Here is a 27,076-nt window from a genome sequence, read left to right as displayed (position 1 = left end):
ATATTTTAATGAATGTCGTTTAATTAACTGCCACTACTTAAACTTAGCAAAAGACATAATTGAAGAAAAGATCACAAAGAATAATATGATATCAGTGGTGTGTAAGCGCATGCGGCCCTCGATGCTCGAAGCCTTTCCCCTCAATAGATCAGTCAGACATTCGCGCTGACTGTAGCTTTTAACCCTTATTAACTTGAGCACAACTCTACAATGAGCAACAAACTGCAATATGTATAAAAATTATCATGGTTACACCTGCAAAGAAAGATTATATGATTATCCTAACACCTGTGAATAAAAGATCAATCTGAGGTTATAACAATCACTGGAACACAAATGTTAGTATAATATCAAAAACTTCAATAAATGATGATCAATGCAATGCTTGTTGCATGATTCTCATGTTAAAATAACAGTAAAACACCCCCTTTTATCCCGTTTAACTTGACACATAAACGTTTATAGATGGCTCTCTTAAATTTGACTTTCCCCTGGTTTTTCCTTCACTGACCACAGCAGGGGAAACTCTGCTATGAGTCAGGCATGAATGCAACTCACCTAATTCATCACTGAGCCCCACCATCACTCAAGTCTGACAGGGTGGCGCTGCATACTCTTCCTTTAATGTCACTATTTTCAACGTGTTAATTAGAGTGCTTAAACCTGAAGTCGACTACGTCCACAATAAGTTATTACAGCTGTAAATGTGACCAATTATCAATGTATTACCAATCAATAACAACAGATTTTATTTTATGAATGCTTTCAGTCAACCACTCACCCAGAGGATCTTCAATCCCAGGAAATTCCTTCTCCTCATTTAATGAGTCTGTCCTCCTTCCATGGCCTGGTAACTGGTCTATCCAGAGCCACATGATCTCAAAATATACATACAACAAGCCAAACCACACCTTGGTCACACCAACCCTTTTCCGCCCTGAAGATGTCCAATGCCATCCTAGTATGGACTGAAAGTGGCTTTAACGCTGACTGTCCTGACAATCCATTCTATAACATTTGCTGGTCAGATCCGCCAATCTCCGCCCCCAGGGTTTTAACCATTTTGCAATTTTCATTAGTTTCTATGTTTTTTTCTAGTTTTGCCTCCAGATTTTCAATTCTATGCCAGTTGTAATCAGTTTTTACCAATCATTCGCTAGTTTAGTCTAGTTTTTATTTTCTGAAAATCCTCAGTTTCAGTTTAATCATGATTAGTGTCAGTTATAGTTTTATTTATATTTTGCAAAAATTAAGTTTAACAAAATCCCGGTTTCATCATATCAGCCATGCTCTTCTGCTTATCCTTGAGTATTAAGACTATTAACTTTTGCAGCACTGCGTGTTCCTAATTTTGGTTCAAGTTAATTGATAAACCTTTTGAAGGTGATTAACTCACACAATTATTTAGACGTCCCAGTCCTGTTGTCTCGGGATGCATCACGCCTCACTATATGCGGTTAGCTGTTTCCTGAGGATGTTGGTTAAGTGTGGGAGCTCTTCAAAAGGGGGTGTGTGCTCCCCCTGATGAGCTCTTCAAGGTAAGCTAGAATAACCTTCTTGTGTGGGCTTTTCAAGTGCACTTCAAGGTTTGTGGGCTTTTTAGTTTTATAAATGTCCCTCATAACCCCCTGATGACCCAGTAATTTATTTTAGCGCACTGTAGTGTACATTTAGTTTTCGCTTGTAGCTCTCATACTCCACTTACCACTCTTCTGAGTCCTGATGTTTCCTAGAGAGGACAACAGTACCTTTAAAATTATATCGCATGTGTGGGGTTGTGGCCTTGCCAATTCTTTTTTCCCACCTTTTTAAAATGGCCGGCATGCCCACAAGCACATTTTATGGAAGCTAGAGAGATAAACTTGATATTTTCATTTGAACCGTTTTGTTAAACTCAGATTTTTATTTTTTATTTTTTGAAAATAAACATCTAATAAACAATTTGAGGTTTTTTTAAGCTTATTTAGTTTCACAGAGAACATGCCTACTCTTTTAATGTGTACTGTAGTGCACATCGGGACTTTATACCTATATTTTATTTCACTTTTTCCTAGTAGACAACTCTTTAACAAAGGCAGAGAGAATTCTTCACAAAATAACTGAGTGAGATTCAAGCATAGTTTTTTTTCAAAGGATGAGAGTCGTGTCAACCAAATAGGAGAGGGTGAAACCCCAGTAAGAACTACACAAAGATTATCGAGATGCAGTGGCAGGTGTAATAGAGAAAAACACAGGGCCACCTGATATCTATCATCCTATCTGGTTCAAAACCGATATGTAGGAGAATCTGGAATTTTTATTTTAAGTTGAAAATAAATATGGGTAAAATGCAGAAATGTTTTCCAATAGATTAAAAAATAAGAGTCACAATTATAGATGAATCCATGACACCTAATTGTTTCTACAAGATCACGTCGTTGCTGAAAGTTATCAGTGATTTCAATATGCGAAAAGGATTCACCGTATCTGGAGTTCAAGCTCCTCTTGACTGAGAAACCTGGAACAAACATGTGGACATAATATCAGTAATGAAGAGTTCTCTCCAAAGCTCAAGAAAAAGCTTGCCTGAAATGGTTAACAATCCAAGACATTTCAATTATAGAATGGTTGGGTGCAACAATAAAACATATGTGAGACGTGGGAAGTGCCAAATGTTCCTTTGTGTCTTCAAATAAAAGTCACAGTACTTCCTCAGATATCATAAATGAATTGGCTTTTGTGAAATAGAAAGCTCAGTGCCATCACTTATTCCTGAACCAATGGTTTACAGCTAGTGAAGTGTCAGTGACTTCTAAGTTGGTCCCTGATCTACATTTTATGAGATTGTTATTTTAATAACACTTGATTTATTTAAAAGAAAAAAGAAAAAGAAAAAACGAAAATATTTTTCCTTTTTTCCCTCTTTTTCTCTGGGTCTCAGGAGGACATTGTGTCCCTCTCCACTACAAGACCCTTGCTATATCTGAAAACAGTCATATTCAAAGTGGTCCTCAATTGGACTCTGGCGCTTTCTCCCGACTTTCCTGACATGATTCTGCACGTGGACGGAGCAGCCGCACAGACGACTCGACTACCGTAGCGCCTTGACTTAGCTATTGTAGGGCGCGCACACATCCATGAAACTAAACACATTTTACAACAAATTCAATTAACTTTGGCTAATTTAGTGGACAATCATTACAGTTTTAGTTAGTTTTTTGTTATTTTATTTGTTATTTCCATTAAAGCAAACGTTTTCCCACTTCTAGTTTTCATTATTTCATTTGTTTTCTTTAATAATAATAACCTTGCTCTGCACACTGGATTAAACATGCTCAATATGATCAACGTTGTACTGCATGTTGTTTCACTATCTTATTGAATCAAATACTCCATCCTTATGTGGTTTACGACATTATGTTTATGCACTCTGTCTCTAAATGTTTGAAGAATTTCAATGCTTTGGGGGTTCAAACCCTTTTCTGAGAATTTCGACTCATAATGTGACAGTCAGTTTATGGCGCTTCTATGTTAATTCCCCCACCCCCCCTTTTTTTCTGTGGGGGTCGGGGGCTGAAAAAAAAAAACCTTCCCAGTTTTTGGCTGATATTCCTACCTATTATTGGCACAAGAACCAATTTTTCTGGTTTTCCCCCCCTTTCTCCGGTGGCGACGAAAAGGCCTTTTCGGTGGGATATAAGAAGGGCTTGGTAAAACAACACAAAAGTCATGGGACCCCCTACCGAAACGTCCATCAAGTCAGGTTACTGAAGACAAATTATAGCACATCATGAGAACCTTACGATTGATTATACTGTCGGACGGCGTAATTGGTACAGTTCAACCTTTACAACTTTCTACCAGCGTAATAACACCAATGTATTCTTTGGTATCTTTTTTATCTTTTATCTCTGTTCGTGCTGGCCTAGAACCAACCCCTTGTAGCCTTCTATCTTATCTTGTAAATTTCTTCTGACTACTTTAAGAGAGCATCCCAACTAAAGGACGGGGGACAACGTGGCTTTTATCAGGACACCTTCAGCGATAGGGTTGCGTGTGGCTCCTCCCTCCTGGGACAATGTCTGATCATTCCCACGGTCGAGCCATAGACACTAGCGGGAAGGGTTTTTTGTCTTTGGTTATTGAATTTAATTTAAGTTTGTAAACATGTTAATTGACTGTGAAGTGGCCGGATATGGTTAATCATAAAACAGTTCAGTCATGAGTGGAACGCAAAGCTTTGTTTCACTTTATGAGTTGAAAGTCACCACACAAATGGAATGGGCATCCCTTAACGAAAAAACCAGCTGAATCAAAACACAATTTTCTACATGGCAAACAATCAGTGACTCAAATTGAGCACCAAAAGGGTTCAGTCTGCAGCTCACACTATGTGAACGCTACAGTCCCCCTTTATCTTCTGTCTCATCCTTCTGCTCCTGCACAAACCAAGCAAGACAAACCTCACCCTTCTTCTACAGGCTGGGTGAATTGTTTGGGCACATTCATAATCCTAAGGCGGCACCGTTTTGTCTCAGTCTCCACGTCAGTTAAACTTTTAGTCGTCGTCCGCACAGTCCGTCACATGCACACCTCCACACCAGTCTATTACGAGCGAGGTCTGCTGCATAACGGAGGTTCCGCCGCAAGCCCTCGCTCGCGCCTCCCTCACCCGATAAGAGACGTTCATCCTTTGAAAGGGACTACCAGTGCCTGGTTTTGGCTGGAGACTCGCTGCACGCCTTTTAGGTCAGGACCTTCTCATGTGCATCCAGTCACAATAAGGTGAATTGCTCCCTCCGCCCCGTTTTTCAAACAAACCCCTTTTCCCTGGAGAAACAAACACTTTTGCGATGTTTCCGTACGAATATTGTTATCGCGGCTTTGACCGTAACCGCGCAGGGGGACGCAATAAAGACGGATGGGGAAAGCAGGCACGCACATATAAGCCCGAAAAGCGCACCACTTTGCAACATTTCACTGGACAATTTCTTGCATTAATGTATTGGAACTTCTTATAGATACCCTACACTTGTGTAATTTATGCATTTTAAAGATTTGTGTTTCTCCCTTGCATCATAATTGATGGTCCCTACAAATAAGAGATTAAAAACTTGATGGATTTGTTTCAGGGAACAGATTGCAGGGTGTGCTGGCTCCCCATTAAATTTCGAATTCAATTCAAACCTCTAGTTTTTATCTTCAGGCCTCTTCATGGTGAAGCATATCTGTACACAGATGAACTTTTCACCAGGACTTTTGGGTCGCCTGATCAGAGCTTATTATCCATCCCTGAATCTAGAAGAAAAACTAACTAAAGCTAACTGAGCCTTTGCAATCGTGACCCTTACTCTTGAAATCTCTCTCCTCGATTCTTTGATCCATGAGCTCAGTATACTCAAAAAGCAGTTCAAGACTCATCTTTTTAACCTATTTAAGCTTTTTTTTCTTTATCATCATTCCAAAAGCACAATGACATTATATGCTCTCCCATTCAATACCAAGAAAAGAGTCTAACTATCTTAAGCTTTTATTCAATGTACAAAAATTGTAATTTTCCACAAATGTTTGTTGGTGACACATTGTGTCTCTGGCGTACCTTGAACTCAGCATCAACACAGGACAGAATAATGCTCTGCAACATGTAATTGTGATTCACTACATTTTGCCCAGTTTGTATTCCTGTAAAAATGTTTTCTCTTTTTCATGCTCTTGTCTTACTCACACAGACACAGTGGCTCAGCTGATCCCTGACGCAGACTCGCCTCTCTACGATCGTGTGCAGCAGAACCAACCCAGACAAGCACATGCTGCCCTCAGGTGTTATAAATCAATCAGCAAAAGTTTGGGAATAGTTCATTCAATCTCTCTGCAGAAGTCCACCTCTGAAACAGCTGCCTGTCTGCTTTCAGAGCAGGAGCTGTGGTAAGCTCGCCTCAGGCTGCTGGTATATTCTGGGGCAAATATTAGATTAGATGAAACTTTATTAATCCCTCGGGTGGGTTCCTCCGGGAAATTCAGTTTCCAGTAGCAAAGCACCGAAAGAAGTTGCATGTTACAGATACATTAAGGGGAATGAGAGTAAGGATATAAGCATAAATACACTATATATACACATATATAGATACAGAATATACAATATGGATAAATAGGATTGCTCATTTGAGTGAGTATATTGCACAGTGATTATTGCACAGTCAAATATAAGAAAAAAAACCTTCATGACATGAAAAAAAACATTAAAAAAGATGGAAAACATGGACGAGGACACTAAGAGGGAGGCAAAAGTGGTACAAACACACTCGGGCATATTTGTCACTTTATTGCAACTATATTTGCACTCTTGAGCTCCTTCATTCACTGACTGATCATAAAGTTATTACTTGCGTTATGTATTCATCCTTTTGAACATAATTAATGAAGCCACATGTAATCACTAAAATGTGTATTTTGGGTACAATAAGAGAGTTTCAGATGGAATGCTGTTTTGTTTAAATGTCACCAACTTGCTGATGCCCACGGTTGTGAGTGCGGCTTCTTGCTGTACATGGGTGGATGGTTGTAAATCACATCACAGATGCCAAAAACCTCTCAAACCAAGCCCCCTTGCCGGTGATGCTGTGCGCAACCTGGTGACGGAGTCGAGCATATTCAAAACACCCCCTCACCTCCCGTGTCAAACTCAAATGTCAGCCTATTTCATGTGTCACTTTTGGAGCAGTTGCCATCCCGACGAGCCACGGAGAAGTTCGTATTTGTGTTATTTTACTTATTTGGTGTTCTGGTGTGTTTGGGCACCGGTCAGCACCATCTGCGTGCACGTGTTGGACCGTGGACACACCGGATTCAGTGACACGGGTCTGCAAGCCAAAGATCGTGGGTTCGATTCCACCTTGGTCAACATGTTTTTTTCCCTACAAATTAATACACTGTCACAGACCAGTAATTCATGTTCATCACTTTATTACAATTCTGCAAACTTTTATGATTCTACCAGCTTTTCTAATATGGACCTCACATTCTTGTTAACACTCCATGGCACAAATACTCTTCCCTTTAGGCTCTGTGTGTGTGTGTGTATCAATATTTCTCCCATTTTAAAGTATTACTCCTCCATAATTGTATTTCTGTTAAATCAAAGTACTTTTACTACATCTTAGTATTTCTGCTAAATCATAGTATTTTTGCCAAATCATAACATTTGTGTTATGTTAAAGTATTACTACTAATTGGAGGAATTTCTGTCATGTTACAGTATGTGTGCTAAATATAGTATTTCTGCCAAATCATACTATTTCTACTATATTATATTTTTCTTTCTAAATACAGCATTTCTGCTATGTTATAATATTTGTGCTGAAACACAGTATTTCTGCCAAATGATAGTTTTTGTGCTAAAGCATAGTATTAATTTAAAATTACAATATTCATAGTTCATCACAGTGTCTCTGGTAAATCACAGTATTTCTGCATGACGGATTCACGCTCTCAGCAGAAAATATTGGTTTTGTGAAACTGTCTGGTTAAAGGGGAAAGGAGGGGTAAAGTGAAAGGGAGAAAGCAGGGTGAGTCAGACAGAAAGAATAGAAAAGAAAGAACAGGTCACAGGCATTTCTGAGGGCAGAAAAATGGGAGATGGAAAAGAAAAGCCTTCCTCACACTCGAGCAAAGGGCGGCCTTCATTTTCGTCCTCATCCTCTTCATCTTCTTGGGCCTCCTGATCGTCCGTTGTTTCCGTATCCTCCTGGACCCGTATCGGAGCACGCCCTCCTCCACCTGGACCCATTAACGCTGAGATATCCTGCTATAAGGCTGAGCAGTTCAGCAGACTGGAGGTAGATGGAGGAACACTTTTCCCTAATGCGCTTCATTATTGAATATCTGTGTTTTTTATTCTTCTGACTTTGACCTCTGCCCTTTGCATTTTCCCCTCCTTCACTCTTACAAAGCTCCGCACTCGTTCATCGCCTTTTGCACACAGCCTGTAAATGTCAACAACAAAAGGAGTGTGTAAAACATGTATATTGTAGTGATGGCAGCATACTGTGTATATTTATACTGGCAGTATGGAAAATGATTATTTGGAAATGCTTAAAATGGAAATGATCATTTACTGTGAGGTGAGGTATCAGGCAGGGCTGCAGCATCTCAGCTTAAGCACACCTGATTTTCTATTATCTGTCGACTCCACCGTTGGTCAGTCCATGCTAAGGTCTCCTCCAGATCTGTATACTCTCCCACACTGAGGTCAGAGTGAGTCCTGACTGCAGCTGCTTGCTGAACTACAGAAGCAGCTGTGGAGCACAGAGCAGAGATACAGAATGACACACAGACAAAAATCAAGCACAATGTCACACCAGCTGAATCCGAATAAACAAGTTCACAGACATTTCTGGCACAGGTACCTGTGTTCACTAGAAAAACAGTCCTCTTTGCATTTTCTTGGTAAGGTCCACGTATTTGGTGGGAGAGCTCTTTTGTTAGAAGTACTGCAATGAAGGTCTTCCCTTTTACATGCCAACCCAGCGTTTTCCTTCATCACCACGAAGGAAAACAGTCTGTGGTCGTCCGAGTTTGGTGATTTTTGTGTCACAGGTCTACGTGTTTAATACAGGGACTTCCACAGCCTTTTCAACAGCGCTGCGGACCGTGGGGTGGGGGCGGCCAGTGTTTTGGAAATGACAGTCTTCATCACCACTCACCACCTATCTAACAGGTACTTCCTTCTACAGTGAAGTTGAAATTTTTATTTTATTGAACTGTTTCTGACGCTTAAACTTCAGCAAACTTCTCGACTATGAGAGAAAACCTCTTCTCTAAAGCTGTGACTCGATCAGTCAGCGAGTGAAATTTGCCCCTTTAACACTTTATTTATGGTCATTTGTACAAGCAGACAAGCCTTTGGGGAAGATAATTTTTTAATGTGAAGGCAAATATTTTCTGACATTTTAAAGGCTCATTATAATATAAAAAGATCAGATCTTACATTGAAGAGATTTTTGTCTTTTTTGTGTTTACATGTGCTCCTTAAACAGATTCACTGAGAATCAACTTCTGAATGTCTTTCCACTCAGAGGCCAAGTTGACAGTCTGACATCAGAGTCTTCCATACTAAAGAATACTTTGGAGAAAAAGGAGGAGTCAAGTCTTGAATATCAAAGTACTTCTTCCGCTGCCTTTGATAGTCTGACTTCACATCTACAAGCCAAAGAGGCAGAATGTGAGAGCTTGAAAGAAAATATATCACACCTTGAGGAATCTGTCTCAAAGCTCAACTGTGGAGAAGGGAGATCCAGTGTCCACGCAGACTGATGAGGCCTGTCTTCACTCAGTGGACACAGAGTCCCCTGAGAAAACAGAAGAAACAGGAGCAAAGGACAGCATCCTAAAAGAAATTTCTGTAGATGACCAAAGTGATCATGAAGAAACAGAAACTCCAGGACTGGAGGACTCTTCAGACTCAGAAAACCTCAAGCTGCTATGTCCATCTTTTATACAACTTATGTTGTTCTCAACAGACACTTTTCCTCTTCATTTATATTTTCTTTTTGGACCTCTTTCGTGACTTCTTGACCCTTTTTGCACAAGTTATTCCTGTTTATGCTTGTGTTAAACTGTAAAAGCAATTGCACAAAAGTACAAATTGTTCTGTTTGTTCTTTTGAGATAGTAAAAAGGAGGAACATACCCAGAGACAGTGGGGGCAGAGTTGGATAAAGACCACTAGTTGTTTTAGAAGGAAATTAGCCTGTGTGGCCTGAAACAAATAGCTCTAAATAAATCATCACACACTTATTCCCATTCAGTGCACATCCTCTGTTTTCCTTATGAATAAATAAGAACTCGGCCCTGTTTACCTCCCACTCATTACAGACACTGGCCCATCACACTTGGAGGCCCTTACACAAACACACATACGGGCTGTATTATTGCTGAAAAACACGTCCTCTGAGGCTCTTTGAGCTCCTTATTGTTCTCGTTCAAAAAAAAGAAAGCTCCCAAAATTGTCCCCTTGTCTACTTCACACACACAACAAACTAACAATCAGTCAGCCGGTGCTTACCCTTGCAGTCTAAAGTTCGTCTTTTCTGCCTTTTTTTTTCCAACACAGAAAAAATCGAAACACACCGAGAGTACACACCAAAGCAAAAGGAGCTTGTTAATAATTGAAGTTGTCAGAGTGCCACAGTGCTGAGTGAAGGGACAGCATGCAAACACCACAGAAGAAAAGTCAAGGTAACTTATAAAAGACTTCGCTCTCGCTGTGCAGGCCTACTTGTTGTTCCTAGAGTATTTAAAAGTAGAATGGGAGGCAGAGCCTTCAGTTTTCAGGCCCCTCTTCTGTGGAACCAGCTTCCAGTTTGGATGCAGGAGACAGACACTATCTCGCGATCTAATTAGTCTTCAGGCTGTTGACAGGCTGTTGACAGCAAACATCTGGCTGCCTCTCTCGTGCCTGTTTGTCACTTCCACATGGGAAGAAAACGGTTTCATCCATGACTCAACTCTGTCCTCGAGGAATCTTTTGCAGAACATCTGCTATAGCCAGTGTATCGAGAGTCCATGAAATATAAAACAAATAGTACAAAAAAGTAACATCAGAGACTACAGGCCTGTTTGTTAAAGCAGGTAAAGTCTGATATTGATTCAAAAGATCAAGTAAAGTAGGCTCAACCATTCGATTAGTTGTCAAGCCTCACAGCTTTATTTCCAGGACCCTCAATCTAAATTGCCACTGAAACACTCAGATCAGCTGTCACAGGCAGAGCCTAGACTTGTGTTAATTCAGTTAAAGACTAAATTAGTCCCGTTGTAAACATATCACGGCAGACCCGACGATGTTTGCATGAACCCGCTTTTTTTAAAAGTCAGGTCAAGGCTCCAAAAGCCCAAAGGCGATATAACAGTTTGTGTTTGCTACATGGATCATTGTAGTTCAGCTTTCCTTTGTTATGTTTCTTTAAGAGCTCAAAATGTGTTCATTACATAAATAAAATGTCATTTTCTCTGTAGCACTTCATGGATTTCATAAGCAACACACTGTAGTTGTTCACACAAAGCATAAAGGTAAAAACAATATACACAGTGTTATCTTCATTTTAGATGTCACAAAGTATTTGCGGCTCCCAGTGTTTTCCCGAACCCTGACCCTTTGCGTGGAAACCGGGTCCAAAAGGCTCTTTGGGTGTTAAAGGTTGCTGACCCTGCACTAGGCCCAACTGACACATATATTTGATTCCAAATACAAACAATAATGTGTAACCTGCTGGAAGAATGTAGGAGGTTGAGACAGGATCTCAACACTTGGTGTCTGCAACAAAAGACAACAATATGTGGGCCGATCGTGGCTCAAGAGTTGGCAGCTCGTCTTGTAATCGGAAGGTTGCCGGTTCGAGCCCCGTCTTGGACAGTCTCGGTCGTTGTGTCCTTGGGCAAAAAAGCACTTTGGGGTCCTTAGGGACGAGTAAAGCGCTCTACAAATACAGGCCATGTAATGGCAGAAACGTTCTCAGTGTAAATCCTGACTAGTTCATTAACTACAGATCAGTTTCAGTGAACATTATTCACAGAGGGATCTGAGTTCCTTATACCAGACTCTATAGAAACTGTAACACTGTACAGCTCTGCGACTCAACAATATGACAACAATGTAACACACACTAGAATCATCAAATAAAGCCCCACTAACCACTAGAACTAGAACTAACTAACTAGCACTGGACACTTGCATATTAGAGTTTTCTACCACCATAGGAGGCGAGATATCATCCTTGAACCAGAGCATCCAGCCCTCAATTTCGGACATAAAAAGCGACGTGGCCAGGCATGATAACACTTTGACTGAACTGCAGGACTGTGCCTCGAACCACTCTGACACCATCGCCACTCTCCAGGCCACTGTGGAGCGTTTGTCTGCGGAGGTAAAGAAGTTAGATGAGAGATGTGGAGCTCTTGAGGCACTCCAGGAGGAATCATTTAAGAACTGCAGGAGAAGGCACAGAGGGACCCAAGATGACTGAGTTGGTTCACACCTGTTGGCGGAGGCGCTATCTCTCGAGGAGAAGCCACTCATCGATCGAGCACATAGAGCGAATCGCCAGCGTCCCAAACAAAGTCATCTTCCTCGGCCCATCATCTTGAGATTGCACTACTACCACATTGGTGAGGAAATTCTGCTGAAAGCTGCAGAGAACAAGAACCTGATGTATAAGGGTTTTTAAAATAAACATCCTCCCAGATTTCCCTCCCTCTGTTGGAAACGCAGAGCCGCATTTGCAAATATGAGAGGAAGACTACGTGGGATGACCGGCGTCAGGTACAGACTGCTATACCCTGCAAAGCTGTTAGTGAGCCATGGTGATGTGAGGAAAAGCTTTACCGATCCCAAAGAGACCGTAGACTACGCGGAGAAGCACCTCTCCCACCCACCTTCAAATGTATTAAAAGCAAGGATATATCTATATGTCTAACGCTGACACAGCACTGTGTTTCTTCTTTTCCCTTTATGTTCCATGTAAAGGTGAATATGGAGCGTTTATGGAGCTCGTTTATTGGCCAGCTGTCAGTTAGAAGGTAAGAGTTACTAGGTTAACAGAGGTTAGCAGTAACAGTACGGGGAAGTATATTGTGTTGTTCTTTTGTTGTTTTTTATTTTATCGTACTTTACTTTGTTATTTTGATTTTACCTGTTGTGAGTGCTTCCCGTAATTCTCCTTTTTCTTGCGCCGCTGCGGCCAGAGTTCACAACATTACATATTTTTGTATCTATAAACAGGAAGCTGACACTCTCCAGACTTTATCAAAGGTGTGAGCGTCACAGCAGAGGCCTTTGTGTCAACGTAGCTGAAGACAAAACACAGAAACACATGAAGGAGATTTTCCTGGCCTGGATTTTATACAAATATTCTGCAGTACATCAAAAATGAAAGAAAGAAAGAAAATCACACCAAACATGGAATCAAATATATCGACTCAGCTTAGACTACAGAGAAGCTCGGCACTGCTCACAAAACCCAAACACAAAAGGCTTTTTAAAGACAACAATCACTTTGACAGACACACAAACACGACTGAGTACAGAGGAGCTGCTGGTTTGAAGCCACAGAAATGTTCAAATGTTTAAACACACTGCAGCGTTGCAGCCGTGATGCATTTGTGCTGCTAAGGCCACACACATCAGCTGCCTTACATTTTAGTACCAGTTCATCTCTGACCATGGCAGCACAGTCTTTCCAGTACAGTGATGTTGGTGGGGACAGTGGGGACTGATTGTTCATTGGCTGTAAGCCGGTCACATGGACGTTTAACTGGTGCTTTGATTGCTCTGTAGTCTGTTGTGCCTGTGAGCTGCTCCTAAAATGAGACAGATTATAATTGTCACCATTCTGTTAATGACTCTTATTATGTGCGCTCTCCTCCACTGTCACACTAAACACATTAAACCTTTCTTTTTGTGTAAAGTCAGGATTTATTGGCTCTTCTTAAAAGCGTCATGAAGTGCAAAACTCAGCAAACATTATACAAAAGTAGATTTAGAAGCTGAACAGAAAACATTTAAAGTGACAGTCAGCACAAATCCAGCTGACATCTCCATCCAACCCAAGTCTTCATTTAAAGTCATTATAACTGTGACACACGTTTGTTACAGTATTAATCCTGCCTGATGCTGCAGGGCCAACATCATGAAACAGGCTCAGCATTTATTTCCATTATGAAGCTTTATCATTAAAAACAAACCATTGTTCTGCAGTCGTCCCAGGACTGTCGGCCAAACGTTCTCTCCACATGTTTAAATGGTTACATCATCTTTAAAGTCCCCAGAGATCAGGAAAAGGGCCTGAGGGTGCTGTGTTTGGAGTCTGCTGGTTACAGTGTGCAGGACCTCACAGGCTGCTGCAGCGTTAGCAGAGGGCGGGACATACACAGCTATCATAATCACGTGTGTAAACTCTCGTGGTAGATAGTACGGTCTCATGCTAACCGCTAGCAGCTCAATGTCCTTACAGCATAGCGTCTCTTTGATAGAGAAATGCCCAGAGTTACACCATCTATCGTTCACAAACACAGCCAGACCCCCTCCTCCCTTCTTACCACTCTCCGCTGTTCTGTCATAAGAGGCTCAGCAGCTAAAGCAGCACACCTGGGTCTCCCAGCCTATTAAAAGCAGCCCTTTGCTTCACCTGCTTCACTAAACATTATTATTTTAAGCAGAGTGGTGTGATTTATGTAGGCATTGCTGTGTGACAGGATGACTTTTCTTGCACACCCACCAAATGAGGGCGCACATGCTTCCACGCCCACTGGTGACTGCACACATCCTTTCAAGGAAGCATTTCATTCATCCCTAACAAATGGAACAAAACACTGTGCAGCGTGTTCAGGTTTGAACGTGGCCCTGGCCTCTCTCTGCATCCACCTGGCACATGCAACACACATCCACTCCCTGCTGAGCTGCTTGTATTTGATGTGTTGAAGTTTTGGTAAAGTTTGAATAAATTCCACTTTATTTATAGGAACATTTCATCTGTGGACTCCTGCTTCCCCTCTCCTTGAGCCAGTTTGTGACGGGAACATGACATAAGAAAACTAATTTATCCCTTTTTGATTCTGTGTATCTGGCGCTCATCCAGTGAGTTCACACTTGGCAGAAACAGACTGAATTTGTCTGGAGAACTTTGGCTTCAGCCAAGTTAGATAAACACACTGTGTCTCTGTCAAAACAGCAGTGTAGTTGTGGCACCCCTGTGAGGGAATGACCACATGAATATTATTTTGTGTAAAACACTCATGTAACGGGACATTTTTCATTGCTATATGTATTTATTTTCAGTTTCTTTAAGAGGATAGAAAATCCATGTAACAGGGATTCATTTTATGTTAGAAAGCAGTGAGGGCGGAACTTTGGTGCTTGCTCCGGGGTTTCGGGGAGCAGTAAGTGGAGCCCACCTTCCGCTGCTTCCTCAGACACGTTCTGGAGGAAAGCAGAGACGCATCGTGTCTTCCTTACTCTGCTCTTCACCTGCTTTTACAGGTCGGTACACGGTGCTCGCACCGAAAATGTTGTTTATTGTCACCATGGTTACCCACGTTAATGTGAATGGGAGAGTTAAGGCGGTCCGCCAAAGTTATTTATATGTAAACACGGGAGAAAACCAGAGGAGTGTCCCGCGCGACCGCACCGCGAGCCCGCTCGTTAGGTGGAGCGCTCGTGAAGCAGAGTCAGTGCGCTCCTATGCTCTGTGCAAACGTGTTGTAATGCTCCAATCAAATCAGTTCTGTGAGATGTGAATGTTAATAGTTCTGTTAAAGTGACTGAGTAGATTAGCTAGTGTAACACAAGCACTCTGAGCAACTCTGTGTAGCTAACAGAGGCATTCATGGGTTGATTAAACAAGCTGTGTTTCATGATGCACTAAATAGTGATTTTGCCAGTAAATTACTGGAGGGAACAAATGTAATGTATTTACCAATGCTGTTATTGAATAGAACTGTTTAGCCAGTAAGACACTGCAGAAGACAATGTGATGTGTTTATTGATATGATAAAAGGATGTAGCTGTTATGGAAAGAAGTGTGAACTTGAGAAACTGAACCAGTTAAAAAGAGTATATTTCAAGGGTTCAAGGTTCTTTATTTGTCACATGCATAGTTAAACAAGTATAACACACAGTGAAATGTAGCCTGACACGCTCCTCGACATGTGCAAAAATTGGGGGGGGGGGGGGGTGTAGAGGAAGAACATTATATATATATATATATATATATATATATATATACATACACAGACATATAGTATATACACTGGGTGAATGTGCAGTAGTAGCAGCAAGCAGGTGAATTCTGTATATTAATATGAATAGACATTTGACTATTTTACAGGATAGACAATATAAACATATTTAAAATTAAAGGAATTGAAATGTACATTGTGCCTTGGTTTAGAGTGTCTGGAAGAGTCCTGTCTCAGTCAATTATAGATGATGTGAGAGGGCGGGTGTGTGTGTTTAGGGCACGGATGGCTTGGGGATAGAAGCTCCTCTTGAGTCTCTCTGTCCTTGCCCGGAAGATGCGGAACCTTCTACCAGATTGCAGAAGTTGGAACAGTTTGTTGCCAGGATGGGACGGGTCCTTCAGTATCTGCTCTAGTGCGGCATCTCCTGGTGTAGGTGTCCTGAAGCGGGGGGAGAGCAATCCTGCAGCAGCGTTCTGCTGTACGGATCACTCTCTGGAGAGCTTTTTGGTCCTTCACACAGCTGTTCCCAAACCACGATGTCATGTTCTGTGTGAGGATGCTCTCCACAGCGCCTGTATAGAAAATCCTGAGGATCTTTGGAGAGACCCTGAACTTCCTCAGTTGTCGTAGGTGATACAGGCGCTGCCTAGCCTTTTTGGTCTGGACCTGAATGTGGGCAGCCCATGTCAGGTCTGAGGAGATGTGGACACCAAGATACTTGAAGGACTGCACCCTCTCCACTGGAGCTCCATTGATGATGATGGGCTTGTAGTCTCTGTGCTGACCCCTTCTGAAGTCCACCACCAGCTCCTTGGTCTTGCTGACGTTCAGCTGGAGGTGGTTGTCCTGGCACCACGATGCCAGATTCTTCACTTCATCCATGTAGGCCGCCTCATCGTTGTTGGAGATGGCACCCAACACCACTGTGTCGTCAGCAAACTTCACAATGGTGTTGGAGCCATGGGTGGCCACACAGTCTGAAGTGTAGAGGGAGTAGAGCAGTGGCGAGAGGACACATCCCTGAGGTGCTCCTGTGTTGATGGTGATGCTGTTGGAGAAGCACCTGCCCACCCTCACCACCTGAGTTCTGCCAGTGAGGAAGTCCAACACCCATGCACACAGACGGCTGTTAAGTCCCAGATCCCTCAGCTTTGTGAACAGTCTGCAGGGCACTATTGTGTTAAACGCTGAACTGTAATCAACAAACAGCATTCGCACATAGTTACCCTGTTTCTTGTCCACGTGGCTGAGAGTGGTGTGTAGGACGTGGGCGATGGCATCCTCTGTGGATCTGTTGGATCTGTAGGCGAACTGCAATGGATCTGTGGTGTCTGGGATGGAGGAGGAGATGATGTTCTTCAGCAGCCTCTCAAACACCTTCATTACTACCGAGGTCAGTGCAACTGGCCGGTAATCGTTCAAGGATGAGGGTTTGCTGTTCTTGGGCACAGGGATGATGGTGGATCTTTTGAAGCATGTGGGGACCACAGACTTCGCCAGGGACTCGTTGAAGATGTAAGTGAACACACCTGCTAGCTGGTCAGCACAGCAGCGCAGCAGACGGCCGGTGATACCGTCTGGCCCCGCCGCTTTCCTTGTGTTCACTCTCCTCAGTGCCGCTCGGACGTCATGCTCCGCGATGCTGGTCACCGGGCTCTCGCTGATGACGTCACTGTCCTCGGTAGTCAGGCGGTAGATAGCATTAGCCGCCTGGCTAACCTCGAAACGGGCGTAGAACTGATTCAGCTCGTTGGTGAATGCAGAGTCGGCGTTGATCGGCGCAGTGTCCCTGGCTTTGTAGTCCGTAATGGTGCGTAGTCCGTGCCACATACTCCGTGTGTTGCCCTGGTGGAAGCGGGACTCCACACGTTCCCGGTACCTGCGTTTGGCATCTCTCACCGCGCGCCGCACGCCGTATGAGGCCGCTTTGTAGGCGCTCATATCGCCAGTGGCGAGACCCGCGTTGTAGGAGGCGGTCCTGGCGTTTACTGCAGTGCGGATCGATCTGTCCATCCACGGTTTCTGGTTTGGGAATGTGGTGACTCTCGCAGTGGGGATAATCTCCTCCGTTAGCATATTGACGAAGCAATATTTCACTGATGTTGTGAAATAAGTAAATGTAATTGATGTGAATGAGGAACCAGCTGAACAGTATATTGAAAGCTCATGTTTAGTGTTTTATAGCATTTATTTGTGTGAAATAAATCAGACTCAGACACGTTCTGGAGGAAAGCAGAGACGCATCGTGTCTTCCTTACTCTGCTCTTCACCTGCTTTTACAGGTAACATATTTGTCATCGAGGTCTTCATCCTTGGGACCCGTAACATAGTAACTTCTTCATTGTTATACTTCTATAGTTTTCCCATTTTGTGAGCTGTGGATGTGGAAAGTGTCTCAGTGACACATCCACATGAAAACGGCGTTACCTTCGTTCATTTGCACGTCAAATGAACGAGCTGTTTGGACTTTAACGTCACAGCTGATGCTTCGATACTCGAACTCAAGAGTTCAGCTTCCACTCAGAGGTACAAGTACACACAGCAAAGATAAACGTGTACACAAGGTTGAACCCACAAGTGCACAGCTCCAACCAGAGATGGGCAGTAATCCGATTACTTTTTTCAAGAAACGAGTAAAGTGAGGGATTACTATTGCCAAAAAGGTAATTAGATTACTGTTACTTTCCCGTAAGCACGCTGCGTTACTGCGTTACTAAAACCGCAGCTGTGTGCAGTTGAACAATGGATAATCTATCGAGTGTGGAGAGAGTGTGAGCGTGCAGCGTTTAACCCTTTAAGACCTACCATAGAACCAAGTCCGCCAGAGCTTATATTATATTTTTACATGCTGTGGAGCCATTTTTGGGAGCATTTCAAGTTGCTATACATCAATACAACCATTATAGCCCAGATTTTAATAATATGTATTCATTAAGTGCATAGTAATTACATAAATTGCAAAAAAGTGCAATAAACTACAAAAAAATTGAAAATCGTTTTTGCTTTTTTAACATATATTTGTAGTTAGAGAAATTTAAGAGGCTTATCCCTCAAAACTGTAAATACAAAAAAGTTGCACAAAATAGTTTCCCACCACAGGAAATTTATTTTGAGTGTCTTCATAGTTTTATTTTTGAAATACACCAATTTTTATACACTGCAGGAAAAACGAAAATAAATATTACAATGCAAATTTGCAAAAAAGCAGCATATGCATCAAAATAAACTATTTCCAGCAGTGCAATACAAGTCCTAAGCATCCCAGAAACGACACAGAAAGTCATAAAGTCAAAGATAACTTTTAAAAAGACGAGTATAGGCCCTGAGGCCCTGATAGTAAAAAAGACTACATTTCCGCGAGAATGACGTCACTTCCGGTTTCGGGCAGGTAATGGCGGAAATGCAAAAGTTCGTGCTGACGTCTATTCCAGCGTAGGAAGTATTATGAACAGCTGATCGGATCGGTAAAGCGTGTTTCTGGAATATTATGTTTTTGTTCCTGCAAGCGCTTTTTATGCAGTTTTTGCAAAGCTTTATGTGGAAGGAAACCGTGACCTAGGACAAGCTGATGGCATAAGATGTAAGTACAACTCCTCCGGTTTCATATGCAAAAAAAATTTTTGCGCTAGCTTACGTGGTTGCAGTGCTACTGGGATTTAAAAATAGTTACGCAAAACAGAGCGTGCCCGCTCCGATCGGCTGTAAAGGGTTAACGCGTGGAAGCACTGACCTTACTTTGAGTTTGACTCTGTAAAAAGTGACAAAAACATTAGCATCCGCTGTTCACTGCGTGGGAGGACAACATGCTCACTCACTATGTGTTAATGGCCATGCTTATTTATAACTTTGATAAAATGTCATAAAAATAATTCCATGCCAGCTCACCATTGGTGATCAGGTAGTTTCTGTTCCAGTTACAGTCCCATAAATCATGAAGCTTGCTGCCAGAAAAGCTTCAAATCTCCTTTGAAAGCTGTTTGTGGTCTTGATTGTGGGAGCTTCAGTTGTCTGACTCCAGCTGCCACACAGTGCTCACTGATATCATTTGCAAAAACCCCAGTGTGACAATATTTATCAGTGAAGCAGAAATCAGGAAGTGACGACTTTTCTTTGAACATTTGCTAAGGCTAAGCTGTGCTTTCTACCACAGTTGGGAATTTCCTGGTTTACAACAAATTATTGTGTCAACACCGCATAAGATTTCAAACTACAGGAAAATCACTGGAGTTATAAGAGGCAGACAACGACACACACACCACATGCATGCTGTTGCTATTTATTGTGGATTAACCTGTCAAGGGCAAGAACAAAATAATTCTGCCTCAAATACAGGAAATCATAGCTTTCCTGTATTTCCTCCATTGTTGGCATGCTGGTTAGTGCTGTTGCTCCACAGTAAGAAGGTCCTGGGCTAAATTATCCATGAATGTAAACGGCTGTGTGTTTCTATCTGATAGACTGGTGAGCTGTCCAGGGTGTACCCTGCCTGGTAACCTATCACTTCAGGGTTATTTCCCAGCCCTGCTGCAACCAGGATAGAGATAGGAGGATGGTAGTTGTTGTAGACCCATTCAATTTCAATTGAAGGATTAAAGTGTTCCAGGAGCTCAACTTACTCCATCTGAACATGTTTCAATCGTGTTTTATGAACACAACATGCAGGTTTACTGAATATGAAAAGGTTGTGTTGATTTAACTCAGTTGTTTAAGTTTCTGCCAAAGCAAAACCTTTGTGTGCAACCAGTGTCCACTATTGAATCAAGTAAATCCAACATGTTTTTGTCAGTGCAAAAGGAGCTACGGTGCCTGTATTCCTGCACAATATTGTCCCGGGAGGGAGGAAAACTTTCTGGTGAAGTTTTGGTTGATTTTTGGGTTTTGCTTGACACTAGGTTGATTTTATCAGTGAGGTTTGGATTGTTTTCTTTCTCTAAGAGAGAGAAAGATGGTTTTATGCTTGGACATGTTTGCAATGGGCCCCAGAATTTGTTACTTTATTAGTATTTTATTGGTTGCGTTTGTTTGTGCTTTTGTTACAGTGCACTGAAATAAGAACATCTGAGAGGTGTGATCCACCGGTGGTGATATTTTGGTATTTTGTGAGTTCCCGATTTAACAAATCAGCTCTTTAATCCAGACCTGAGAGGTTGAACTTTAAAGCGCTATAAAATATTCTTACTGGAAACAGCTGCAAAGTGTTTTTCTCCATGATTATAATGAGCTTGGGAGAAATTCACTTATATGTGACATTGATCACATGAGAAGTCCTGAGCCTAAAAGGATTGCAGTGAGTCAATCCAGTCCAAAAACAAGGAGCTGTTTTCCTTTAAAATGATGACGTCATCTTGCTGGTGATGGAGGCTCGAATAGGCTGCGCGTGAGACTCCATTATCAGCAATATCTGGTATGAATGTGTGTGGATGTATGCATGTGACTGGACTGTGACGGACTGACGACTAAAAGTTTAACTGACTTGATACTGAGACAAAAACGGTGCCGACTTTAGGATTAGTGAATGTCCACAACAATTCACCCAGCCTGTAGAAGAAGGGTGGAGGTTTTGTCTTGCTTTGTTTGTGCAGGAGCAGAAGGATGACAGAGACTAAAGGGGGAGGCTGTAGCTTCACATGAGTGTGAGCTGCAGACTGAACCCTTTGGTTGCTAATGTTGAGTCACTGATGTTTGCATTAAGAAAATTGTGTTTTATTAGCTGTGTTTTAATTAAGGTATCACATTATATTGTTGGGAATGTTAAATGCTAAAGTGAAGAAAAGCTTTGATTTCACTCATGACTGAACATGTTATTATTAACCATAGCAGGCCACTGTAAAGAGTCAATTAACTTTTATAGAGGAAAAAAAGGCCAAAAACTCTGTTAATACCTATGAATAACAGGCAATGATAGACTTGTCACATTCAAAATAGAGATATGTAATAACAAACACGGGTCCGTGTCATTTAGGTTCTCCATTGAAATAGTCAATCATTTAGAAAAGTAGAATATATATGTCTCAACGCTGTTTCTCAATAATATTAAAAACCTAAAAACTATTGTTGTGGAAGATAGAAGTCACTGTGACAGCCCTCTGACTGTGGAGGACGTTTGTAATCCTATTTCTGCACTTAAGGCCAACAAATCTCCCGGCACAGATGGTTTAACTGCAGAGTTTTATGAATCATTTTCTAATCTCCTGGCTCCGTTCTTACTGCAGCTTTTCATAGGAAGTGTAGAGAATAACATCCTCCCTCCTACTCTTACTCAGGGTCTCATAACACTTATTCCAAAGCCAAACAAAGACTTACTTCTTATTGATAATTGGAGACCCATCTGTCTGCTCAATGATGACTATGAGATTATGGCTTTAGTACTTGCTAACAGAATGAAAGAGTTCTTGGACACAATTATCGATGAGACACAATCAGGCTTTATGAGAAACAGACACCTTTCTAAGAACATGAGACTGGTTTTAGATCTACTTGATTACTCTGATTTGGTATCTGACTATAGCTTCATTCTCTTCCTGGATTTTTAAAAGGCTTTTGATACAATTGAACATCAATTTATTTTCCACTCTTTGGAAAAATTTGGCATTTTTCTGTAAAGCTATCAAAACCTTGTACACGAATGGCAATAGCTCAATTAAAATGATTAAGACTCCACCCTGAGATTTGACCTGTTATACAAGGAATCAGCACAGCTGATAAGGAGCTCATCATCAGCCAGCTAGCTGATGACACCACACTCTTCTTGAAGAATGCAAATCAAATCCATCCAGCCCTTAGTGTTATTAGTGATTTCTCTGAGGCATCTGCTTTATGTCGAAATCTAAAAAAAATGTGAATTACTAGCAATTAAAGGCTGCACTGCAAATGCTCTCTGTAACATTTCTGTTAAACAAGAAGTCACATACCCAGGACTGTTAATATCCAAAGACCAAAAGTCAAGATGCTCGTCAAACTTGTCAAACAGTGTTGGGGAATTCTCAATGGTGCTTGGTGCCATACCCTCAGGGACTTTAATGTTATATAAAAACACTGACAGCTCAATATCTGCCTCAGTCACTCTCCCTGATCCAGCTGAGTCAGCAGTGGGAAAAATCTGCTTTTCACAGGAACTTGGTAACAGCAATAAGAGAATACGTAGTTTATTCCAAGAAGATATCATGTCTCTCCCATATATAGAATATCTTACTGGAACCGACATGTTCCAGATATCACCTGGAAGACAGTCTGGATGATCCCATAAATATCTAATTGTGAACAAGGTGAAGGAAATCTCCTATAAAATTCTTCATAAATGTTACCCAGCCAGTCACTATATGGTAACATTTAAAAGAGACATAAATACTAATTGAACGTTCTGTGGGGATCATCCAGAAACTGTGGCACATCTCTTTTGGTTCCTCTACACAGAGATTCTGGAAGAATTTAGCAGTTTTGTTATTGTCCATATTTTAAGGGAGTTTTCTTTACGATGGGAAAATGTTTTATTCTTTTTCTTTAAGTTCCCCAGAAAGAATGATAAATGTTTTTTTATAAAATATTTGTTAATACTTTTAGCTATTTTATATCCATAAATGTAAGTTTATTAATAAAACACCATATTTCTGCCGTTTTATAAGAATATGAATTGTACATACAATCAATTTCAGACTCAAGCAACAAAAAGCCTCTCAGAACAATATTTATATTGTAACAGTTGCTATTGTAATGCAGTGTATCACCACATGGCGGCGCCTCCTGTCTCACGACTGGTGTCACCCCCTTTTTGTTCTTCTTCGCACTCCTCCTGTAATGGATGCTCCCGTGTGTACGCGGACTAGTGTGCTCTTTAGTAATGTGTGGTAGAGGTAGCACTTTTATTTTTGATATTGTAAATAAATGAGTACTTTTTGGAAAATCAGAAGCTGTTGCTCATTCGCTATCCACCTGCACACCTCTGCGGCTGGCTTCATCTCCACTGCACGTTACAACTGGTGCCCGAACTTTTTCCCCTTGGACTTCAGACGATTTTTGCATCCCGCCGAGGATTCTTCACTTCTAGCACGTGAACTGTCTCAGAAATCCCCCCAGTTTTGCGGACGCTCGGACGTTTTCTCCAGCCATGGCCGCAGCCCCAGCTCAGGTGGGACCCGACTAATTTCTGGATACCGCGGTGTGCCGCTGCTCCGCTTGGGAGAAAGAAAAAGAGAGAAGCTGACTCCGCGACGCGAATGGACTCCGTGGATTTGTTATTTGTTGTTGGTTTCGTCTTCTAAGGATTAATTCTTCTGTGGAGAGCCTGGACATGAACATTTCTGCTGGCTTTTCATTCCCCTTTCCCTCTGCTGAGACTGACTGTAGCACATGTAAGTGATAGCTTGGCCGACTACAACCGTTGGTGCTGGTCTTCGGCTCAGTATAACGAAACGACTTAAAACTAATCTTGCATTGAGCTCTAGTGTTGCAGACATGCTATTGTAATAACATGGTTCTGATCACTCCAGTCTATTTTCAGTTTTTGGGCGAAATTTTATATGTGGTTTTTCTAAATTTAATCTTGAACACATTATTGTGTTCAAGATTGTCTTTCTAGTCTGACCTAACTGACTCTTTTACTGCTATATCAATAACTGCGCTGTGCCCTGGAGCAGCTTAATTTTTTTGAAATCGCAATGGCACACTGCCCAGACGACTCTGACTCAGACACGGAACTTACCTCATTACCTATGTGCCAGATAGTTGAAAATGTGACTCCTAGCCTTAGCCAACAAGTGGTGGAGTTAAGAACTGAGGTGAATAAGCTTAGTGATTGTTTACGTGACTCACTGAACATACAGCAGAGTTTACTAAGGCAGTGGGACTAGGGCTGGGCGATATGACCCAAAATTCATATCTCGATATTTTTTAGCTGGATGGCGATATAAGATATATATCTCGATATATTTTTTTAAAGCCATAAAGTAAGAACAAGAAGAGAGTTCTTAGTCAAAGCTGTGTCCCAGATGTCACACAGGCACTTTTATTAACATAGAGCAGATGTACATAAAATTTACTCAAAAATAAATTATGAGCATTTATTAAATAATAATGCTCCATAAATAAAAGAAAACAATGTTGTTTTTGTGCATAACAAAAAGCTCACAATTGTGCAGTCAAAATGTAAACTAAAAGACGCTGAGCACAATAACAAAGACAGATTTCACAGCTGCTCCGTTCCCAACTTGTACTGCGTGACTGACAGCCTGGAGTTTTTAAATCCGCTTCGCAACCACGTCTCTTAACAGGTGCCATTTATGGTCCTAATACACGTAGGGTAATATTACGTTGAAGCACAGTACGTATCACTCCGCGAGGCTCAGCCGTAATGCTCCGAAAATCCATCAAGCCGTGCAGCTCCGTAGCTTACTAAAGTCGTACTAAAACATTTTTTGACAGAGTGCTGAGCGCCGTGTTCCACATAAAATCGGTTCGCGGCCATCAAGCACAACCAGAATTCATACATAAGGCGCGCTGTCAACTTTTGAGAAAATGAAAGGATTTTAGTCCGTGCAGCACCTCTGGGCTGCATGGCGTTAGCGTGGTTAGCTCGTTAGCGTGGTTAGCTAGCTAACACATTGACGCCGTCCAGCCCCACGCACGGGGCGATGCGCAGTAACTCGTTAATGGAGATTTGCCGTGTCCATCTTGTCGCTTCCTGCAGGTGAAGCGATGGGGGAGGAGGGGGAGTTTGTGTTCAGTGAAGGAGAGGCGAGGCCGAGTAACGTTGCGTAAAGACGAAAGTGGACGAAAGAGAGGCAAACTTGCGGCTCCACAAGTATAATTATAACGTAACATAGACTATATCGATATAAAGGATATTGTCAGATCTTATATCTCGTATAAAAATATATCGATATTTTTTAAAAACTCGATATATCGCCCAGCTCTAAGTGGGACCAACTCACAACGGGGAACTCTCCCCCTCCTGCAGTCCCACAGTCTCCTGTTTTCCCAATGGCCACGTCGACACCTCATGTTCATGTGATGGACAAAACTGAACCCACCAACAGTACCAATCCGTTCCTGCCCAGCAACCCATTTCAACCTACAAATCCTTTCCTCCCATCTCACTCACTTGAACTCAGCAGCACTTCCAGAGTGATTGCGGCAGCTTTACATTACGCAAACCTGGAGCCTCCTGTGTATGCTGGGGACGGAAAAGTGCAACCTGAGGACTGGTTAAATGCAGTTGGCACATACAAAGCCTCATTGAACCTAACTGATGGGCAAGTTAGGTTCAATGCTAAACGAACTGCCACACTTTCTTGCAAAAGAGCCCGGGAAATGGTTCAAGGCACTGAGCTCCCACATCACATCATGGGCTCAATTCTGTCAACTGTTCAAGACAGTTTTTCTGCCCTCCGACAAACCAAGAAAGCATCCTGAGAGGAATTTTGGATCGTGTTCAGGCTCAGGACGAGCCGCTCCCAACCTTTGTCACCCACATGTTGAGTGAGTTTGACAAACTGAAGAGCCCCCCCACCTGAAAAAGACAGAATTGACCTAATTAGTAAACATGCTCTCGAAAAATACAGAGTTGCCCTGTATGGCGCTAATGTCACTTCTGTAATGGACCTGCTGCTACGCGCTCATGAGCTTCATGAACAAGAACTTTTACCAGCGTTTTGCCATAATACCAGATTTGTCCTCTCCTTCTCGGGAATGGATTTTAGGCAAAGCTCGGTTTCTTCCTCCACGAGAACACGGCTACATTGAAGCCAAGAACAGCAGAGAAGAATGAACAAAGAGGAATCCAAACCTGGAACACGCACTAGGAATACGAGGAGGGCAGTTTCAAGAATGATACACCAAAAGACTGGATCTGAATGACAAGCTGAAGAGCAGAGAACAACAAGGATGCCTCGAATAATCGATCTAGACAAGTTTTAGCGTCTGTTTGGTATGTGTCAACTTGGTCGAAAGGTTCACTGCATGCATGTCCATAGAGAATGGCAATGAAACACCTGTCAATCTCCTAACTATCCACGTACCTGCTAAGAAAAGTGTGTTGAACAAAGCAACAAGTGCAACAAGTTGAAGGACAAAATCATCTGAAATACAAAAGCCCTGGGCAGCTCTCTTTGAGTCATTGTAAAGATAGGACAGGAAGGAACAGGTTTTGTGTGCGACGTTTCGGGGCCACACCAGTACCCGAAAGAGATTTATCCCCTGCCTCGTGTAGATGAGGGATTTTGATTCTGGCAAGAGGAAGTTCTTGAAATTGGACTTAGCGAGGCTATTGGCAGTCTTGTGTAGCAGAGGAATCGAAGCAAAAACTGTATCATATGCTCATGCGGTTTCTTCCAGTGGGTGCTGCCCTTTGGGCTCTGCAACGCTGCCTGTTT

The 27,076-nt window shown here is 42.0% G+C and overlaps 2 long non-coding RNA genes across 2 annotated transcripts; one reads left to right on the top strand and one right to left on the bottom strand.

The window, feature by feature from the left end:
* Window positions 1-6,972: 6,972 nt before the first annotated feature.
* Window positions 6,973-9,222, bottom strand: LOC120724474. The gene is made up of 3 exons (XR_005693927.1): window positions 8,385-9,222; window positions 8,094-8,273; window positions 6,973-7,961 (listed from the first exon to the last, which is right to left on the bottom strand). It is a non-coding gene; the product is annotated as an uncharacterized LOC120724474 (long non-coding RNA).
* A 1,861-nt stretch (window positions 9,223-11,083) lies between these two features.
* LOC120724475 lies at window positions 11,084-15,574 on the top strand. Its single transcript, XR_005693928.1, has 2 exons — window positions 11,084-11,794; window positions 14,561-15,574. It is a non-coding gene; the product is annotated as an uncharacterized LOC120724475 (long non-coding RNA).
* Window positions 15,575-27,076: the final 11,502 nt, after the last annotated feature.

Source organism: Simochromis diagramma, unplaced genomic scaffold, assembly GCF_900408965.1.
Source record: "Simochromis diagramma unplaced genomic scaffold, fSimDia1.1 OVJJ01000020.1, whole genome shotgun sequence".
Taxonomy (NCBI): domain Eukaryota; kingdom Metazoa; phylum Chordata; class Actinopteri; order Cichliformes; family Cichlidae; genus Simochromis; species Simochromis diagramma.
The sequence above is the reverse complement of the archived record's forward strand: the minus strand, read 5'-3'. Positions and strand labels throughout refer to the sequence as shown.